Source organism: Triticum dicoccoides, chromosome 5A, assembly GCF_002162155.2.
Source record: "Triticum dicoccoides isolate Atlit2015 ecotype Zavitan chromosome 5A, WEW_v2.0, whole genome shotgun sequence".
In the NCBI taxonomy this organism is placed as follows: domain Eukaryota; kingdom Viridiplantae; phylum Streptophyta; class Magnoliopsida; order Poales; family Poaceae; genus Triticum; species Triticum dicoccoides.
In genome coordinates, this window is record NC_041388.1 from 94,791,044 (window position 1) to 94,797,836 (window position 6,793).

Genomic DNA, 6,793 nt, shown 5'->3' on the forward strand with positions numbered 1-6,793 from the left:
TTATAACTTAGGCGAGTGCTTGGACTGCAGCTAAGCCTCCGAGTGAGAGGGTTGCTCTTCACTCGGTAGGATTTTTATAACTTAGGCGAGCACAGGGCTGCAGCTAAGCCCCCGAGTGAGAGGGTTGCTCTTCACTCGGTAGGATTTTGATAAACTTAGGCGAGCACAGGGCTGCAGCTAAGCCCCCGAGTGAGAGGGTTGCTCTTCACTCGGTAGGATTTTGATAAACTTAGGCGAGCACAGGGCTGCAGCTAAGCCCCCGAGTGAGAGGGTTGCTCTTCACTCGGTAGGATTTTGATAAACTTAGGCGAAACGGATTCGCGGCTAAGTCACCCACTGAGGGGGAATTTTATGTGGACAAAAATAAAAAGTGACAGAAAGTATGGAGGGACTATGACACTATTATTTTGAGGTCCATGAACTACAAAAGTACTTTATTGCAACTCATCCGAGTGGTAAAACTTAAGTGTAGAATGGGCGGAGTAGCTCCGCGTTCCAAGCTCGGGGTTCGTCGATATTATGCTCGACGTTGTAAAGACGGTACGCCCCGTTGTGGAGGACCTTGGTGACGATGAAGGGGCCTTCCAAAGAAGGAGCAAGCTTGTGTGGTTTGTGCTGATCCACTCGGAGAACCAAATCCCCTTCCTGGAAGGCTCGACCTCTCACATTTCTGGCGTGGAAACGACGCAAATCTTGTTGGTAGATGGTCGACCGGATCAGAGCCATCTCCCTTTCTTCCTCTAAAAGGTCGACTGCGTCCTGCCGCGCTTGTTCAGCCTCTGCTTCGTTGTAGATTTCAACTCGAGGGGCATTGTGGAGAAGATCACTCGGCAAGACTGCTTCAGCTCCGTAGACCAAGAAGAATGGAGTTCTTCCGGTCGACCGATTAGGTGTGGTCCGCAGTCCCCAGAGTACTGAGGGAAGTTCGTCGACCCAAGCTCCAGCCGCGTGTTTGAGATCACGCATCAGTCGAGGCTTCAATCCCTTAAGAATCAGTCCATTAGCTCGCTCTGCTTGTCCATTCGACTGCGGATGGGCGACTGAAGCATAGTCGACCCGTGTGCCCTGGGAGTTGCAGAAAGCTCTGAATTCCTCTGAGTCAAAGTTCGACCCATTATCCGTAATGATGCTGTGTGGGACTCCATATCTGAATATTAGTTCCCTGATGAAGCTAACAGCAGTACCGGTGTCAAGGCTCTTGATTGGTTTAGCCTCGATCCACTTGGTGAACTTGTCGACTGCCACCAGTACATGCGTGAAGCCACTTCGTCCTGTTCTCAAAGGACCGACCATGTCCAATCCCCATACCGCGAAAGGCCAGACGAGTGGGATGGTCTTCAGAGCCGACGCAGGCTTGTGCGACATATTCGAGTAGAATTGACATCCCTCGCACTTATCCACTATCTCTTTTGCCATCTCATTCGCCTTTGGCCAGTAAAATCCGGCTCGGTATGCTTTGGCCACGATGGTCCGAGAGGACGCATGATGACCACAGGTCCCCGAGTGAATATCATTGAGGATGAGTCGACCTTCTTCTGGTGTTATGCACTTCTGACCAACTCCAGTCGCGCTTTCTCTGTATAATTGTCCTTTGATTACGGTAAAGGCCTTAGATCGACGGACGATCTGTCGAGCCTCTTCCTCGTCCTCCGGAAGCTCTTTTCTCAGGATATATGCGACATACGGAATCGTCCAGTCGGGAATGACCACCAAAACCTCCATGATCAAGTCGACCACCGCTGGGACTTCAACTTCAGTCGGATCTGTGGCACTCTTGGGCTGTGGAGTTTCTTCGGTGAAAGGATCTTCTTTGACTGACGGAGTGTGTATATGCTCCAAGAACACACCACTCGGAATGGCTTCTCTCTTGGAACCTATCTTTGCTAGATCATCAGCTGCTTGATTTTTCAGTCGGTGTATATGATGGAGCTCCAACCCCTCGAACTTCTTTTCCAGCTTCCTCACTGCACTGCAGTATCCAGTCATGGCTGGGCTTCTCACGTCCCACTCTTTCATCACCTGATTGACCACTAAATCTGAGTCGCCATAGACCATCAGGCGACGGACGCCGAGTGAAATGGCCATGCGCAACCCATATAAGAGGGCCTCATATTCTGCCTCATTGTTGGAGGAATCAAAGTGAATCTGGAGCACATATCTGAGCTTATCTCCTCTGGGGGAAACCAGGACAACCCCAGCACCGGAACCATTCAACATCTTAGAGCCATCAAAGAACATGGTCCAATGCTCCGAGTGAACTTCAGTCGGCTGCTGTTGTTCAATCCACTCGGCGAGGAAGTCTGCTATTGCCTGGGACTTAATGGCTTTCTTTGCCTCAAACTTGATATCAAGGGGAAGAAGTTCAATCGCCCATTTGGCCACTCGACCAGTTGCATCCCTGTTGTGCAAAATCTCTGATAGTGGAGCGTCGCTGACGACTGTGATGGAATGATCAGAGAAATAATGAGCAACCTTCTTTGTGGTCATGTATATTCCATATACAAGCTTCTGATAATGAGGATATCTCTGCTTGGATGGAGTCAAGACTTCAGACAAATAATACACTGGGCGCTGAACTTTGAGGGCTTTTCCTTCTTCTTCCCGCTCGACCGTTAGCACAGTACTGACGACTTGTCCTGTGGCTGCGATATAGAGCAACAGAGGCTCTTTGCTGATTGGAGCAGCAAGCACCGGCTGGGTGGAGAGCAGAGCTTTTAGCTCGGCAAACGCTGCATCAGCTTCTGGAGTCCACTCGAACTTGTCTATCTTCTTCATCAGTCGGTAAAGAGGCAATGCCTTTTCACCGAGCCGTGAGATGAATCGACTTAATGCGGCCAAGCATCCAGTAAGCTTCTGGACATCGTGCACTCGCACAGGGCGTTTCATTTGGAGAATAGTGCCAATCTTCTCTGGGTTAGCGTCGATTCCCCGTTCGGAAACGAGAAAACCGAGTAACTTGCCACCAGGAACTCCAAATGTGCACTTCGATGGATTGAGCTTGATATCATACCTTCTGAGGTTGGCAAATGTTTCGGCGAGGTCGGCGAGCAGGTCGGAACCTTTTCGTGACTTGACAACGATATCATCCATATAAGCTTCCACATTCCGACTGATTTGAGTGAGTAGACACTTTTGAATCATTCGCATGAATGTGGCTCCGGCATTCTTGAGGCCGAATGGCATGGTGATATAGCAGAAGCACCCGAATGGAGTGATGAAAGCTGTTTTTACCTCGTCGGGTCCGTACAGACGGATCTGGTGGTACCCGGAGTAGGCATCTAAAAAAGATAGCCTCTCACATCCCGCGGTCGAGTCAACAATTTGATCTATGCGAGGGAGAGGAAAATGATCTTTGGGGCAGGCCCGGTTGATGTGCTTGAAATCAATGCACATTCGGAGCGACTTGTCCTTCTTAGGAACCATGACGACATTAGCGAGCCACTCGGAGTGGTATATCTCTCGGATAAATCCTGCCGCCAACAGTCGAGCCACTTCTTCACCAATGGCTTTTCTCTTCTGGACGGCGGACCGCCGAAGATGCTCTTTGACTGGTTTGGCAGATGAGTCGACTCTTAGGCGATGCTCAGCCAGTCCCCTGGGAACACCTGGCATGTCAGCAGGCTTCCATGCAAAAATGTCCCAGTTCTCACGGAGGAACTGGATGAGCGCTTCTTCCTATTTTGGGTCGAGTGTTGTGGAGATGCGGGTCGGAGCTGCTTCGGGGTCGGCCGGGTGAATGTGAACAGGCTTTGTCTCACCGGACGACTGGAATGCAGACTCTGTGGCGGGCTTCTTGGATCGCAGCAAGTCACTCGGATCTGCGTTTTGCTTGTATTCTTCGAACTTGACCGCTGTCACCTGGGAATCGGCGATCTTGGAGCCCTTCTGAAAGCACTCTTATGCCTTTTTCCGATCACCGGTGACAGTGATCACTCCTTTGGGGCCGGGCATCTTCAATTTGAGGTACACGTAGCATGGTCGAGCCATGAACCGTGCGTAAGCTAGTCTCCCCAAAATGGCATGATATGCACTCTGAAAATCCACGACCTCAAACGTCAACTTTTCTTTGCGAAAATGCTTCGAATCACCAAACACCACGTCCAAAGCTATCTGGCCGAGTGACTCGGCCTTCTTCCCTGGTATAACTTCATGAAAGCTCATGTTACTAGTGCTCAGTCGGGACATCGGAATGCCCATACCTTTCAATGTGTCTGCATACAATAAGTTCATCCCACTTCCACCATCCATCAGCACCTTTGTCAGTCGAGTGCCTTCGACAACTGGATCGACCACCAAAGCTTGCCTCTCAGGGGTGGCAATATGAGTCGGGTGATCAGATTGGTCGAATGTGATGGGTGTTTGAGACCACTTCAGATAATTTGCTTTTGCGGGGGCAACCATGTTCACCTCTCGGTTAATCACTTTCAGTCGACTTCTGCTTTCCACATCTGCAAATATCATCAGAGTGGAGTTGATATGCGGATATCCTACCTCACTGTCCTCCTTGTCTTCAGCCTTGTCCGACTCCTTCTCCTTGTCCTTAGACTGTTTTCCCTGAAACTGCTGGATCAGGAGTCGACATTGGCGAGTGGTGTGCTTCGGGTAAATGATATTCCCCTCTTCGTCTTTCTTCGTGTGAATGTGACATGGCATATCCATCACGTCGTTCCCTTCTTTATCCTTTACCTTCTTGGGGTTCCAGGATCCTTTTGGTTTCCCCTTAGACTTTCCTTGAGTCACGGCCAGAGCCTCTCCAGGAGCTGCCGGTTCAGCCTTCTGCTTCTGTTTCCGACTGGTGTTTCCTTTTTCCGACTGACTCGGCTTGTGCTTGCCGCTTCGGAGTCGGTCTTCTTCTTCGCCGTTGGCGTACTTGGTAGCAATCTCCATCATTCGACTCAAGGTCATGTCACCGGTTCGACCAAACTTCAAACTCAGTTCTCTGTTCTTGACGCCGTCTTTGAAGGCGCAGACTGCCTGATGATCGGACACATTCTCTACAGTGTGGTGCAAAGTGATCCACCTCTGAATATACTCTCTGAGAGTCTCGTTAGTTTTCTGCACGCAGACTTGCAACTCTGTCAATCCAGCTGGTCGCTTGCAAGTTCCTTCAAACGTCCTGACGAACACTCGGGACAGGTCTTCCCAAGTGTAAATGCTGCTAGGAGGTAACTGAGTCAACCATGCCCTGGCAGAACCTTCCAACATGAGGGGCAAATGCTTCATGGCCACCTCGTCGTTCCCACCACCAATCTGAACTGCCACTCGGTAGTCTTCAAGCCAAGTTTCAGGCTTAGACTCACCAGTGAACTTGCTGACTCCTGTTGCCAACCTGAAATTGGGAGGGATAACTGCGGCTCTGATAGCCCTGCTGAAACATTCAGGACCAGAAACATGCACTCGACTGCTTGTGGGTACATCTCTGTCGAGTCCACCTCGATGGGCTCTGTTCCGGTCAACCAACCCTTGCACGATAATGGATCGCGCGTCGAAGCCTGGTTCTCTGGGGTCGACTGGAACCCTACGCCCTGTACTGTACTGACGCCTATCATCTGGCTGCCGAGGAGCGTAAGACCCACCCCTCGGAGGGGAATAGGGCACTCAACGCCTATCATCTCGGTCGAGTCTGTCGCCATATTGATCTCGTCGATTCTCGCGCCCTTCACGCCGCGGAGGCGATCTGGGGCTATGAGCCGACTGAACCGTATTCACAGTGACGGATCGACTATGAATTCTGTTGCGCGACTGAGACACGGCTGAATTCTGATCTCCTGCTGCCCAGAGCAGATCCCTGATCTGCAGCAAACCTCTGCCAGCTTCCGACTGCGAAGGCTGGATGGACTCTGCTATACGGGTCGCAGCTGCTAAATTCTGAATTGGGGTTCGATATACCTGAGTCGGCGGGAAGAGTTGACGTCGACTGTTGTCGGGAACTCGTTGCCGCGCGCGCTCGTCGAGAGCTCGCTGAAGGTTCTCCAGTCGAGTGCGCTCGGCCAAATTGGCCAGACGCGCCTCCTCCAAGGCACGAGCCTCGGGGGTTTCTCCTGCGATGGGAATACGCAGGGGATCCTCGTTCCTGCGGCGAAGTTCCTCTCTTTGCAGAGAGTCGAGTGGCTCGGGCTGGTACTCTTCGTAGCCTCGTGTAGGGTCGCCGCCGTCACCTGCTCCACCACCACGGGCGAAGCCAGGGGGACTGTGGGGCCCGTCGACCATCAAGATTTCGGCCGCTGGATCACTGCTACAGCACTCGGATGCAGTCTCTACGGAGCCAGTCGACAGATCGAACAAGCCGTAGAAAGGTTCGTCGGGCTCGATTGCCGCGACTTGGGTGGTGGCCGATTGGCGAGCCACCGCGTGCCTCACCCATCGCTGAAGCCTCGACCGACCCGAGCGCTTGTGCTGGCGGGAAACCGGGAGGGTGGACGATAGAGGAGCCGACCGATACTGGGTCGACGGTTGCCGCAGCAGAACGCCGCAGACACATGCGCGAAAATGCGTTGCACCGCGAACGGGGAGCGCATCTACGTCGAGTGGAGCCTCCTGGAGCCATGCGGAGTCGTCGGCGATGAAGGTGAGAGTGCCGAGACGGATCTCTTGACCCTCGACCAAAACTCCAGCAGACACCATGATGAAAGTACTCGGAAGAATCGCAACTTCTCCACAAAATTGCTAAAACACCTGCCCCACGGTGGGCGCCAACTATGGGCGGCCGAGTGGTGATGAGGTGACCAACCGAGTGGCGACGCACGGGGCGGCCGAGTGGTGATGAGGTGACCAACCGAGTGGCGACGCGCGG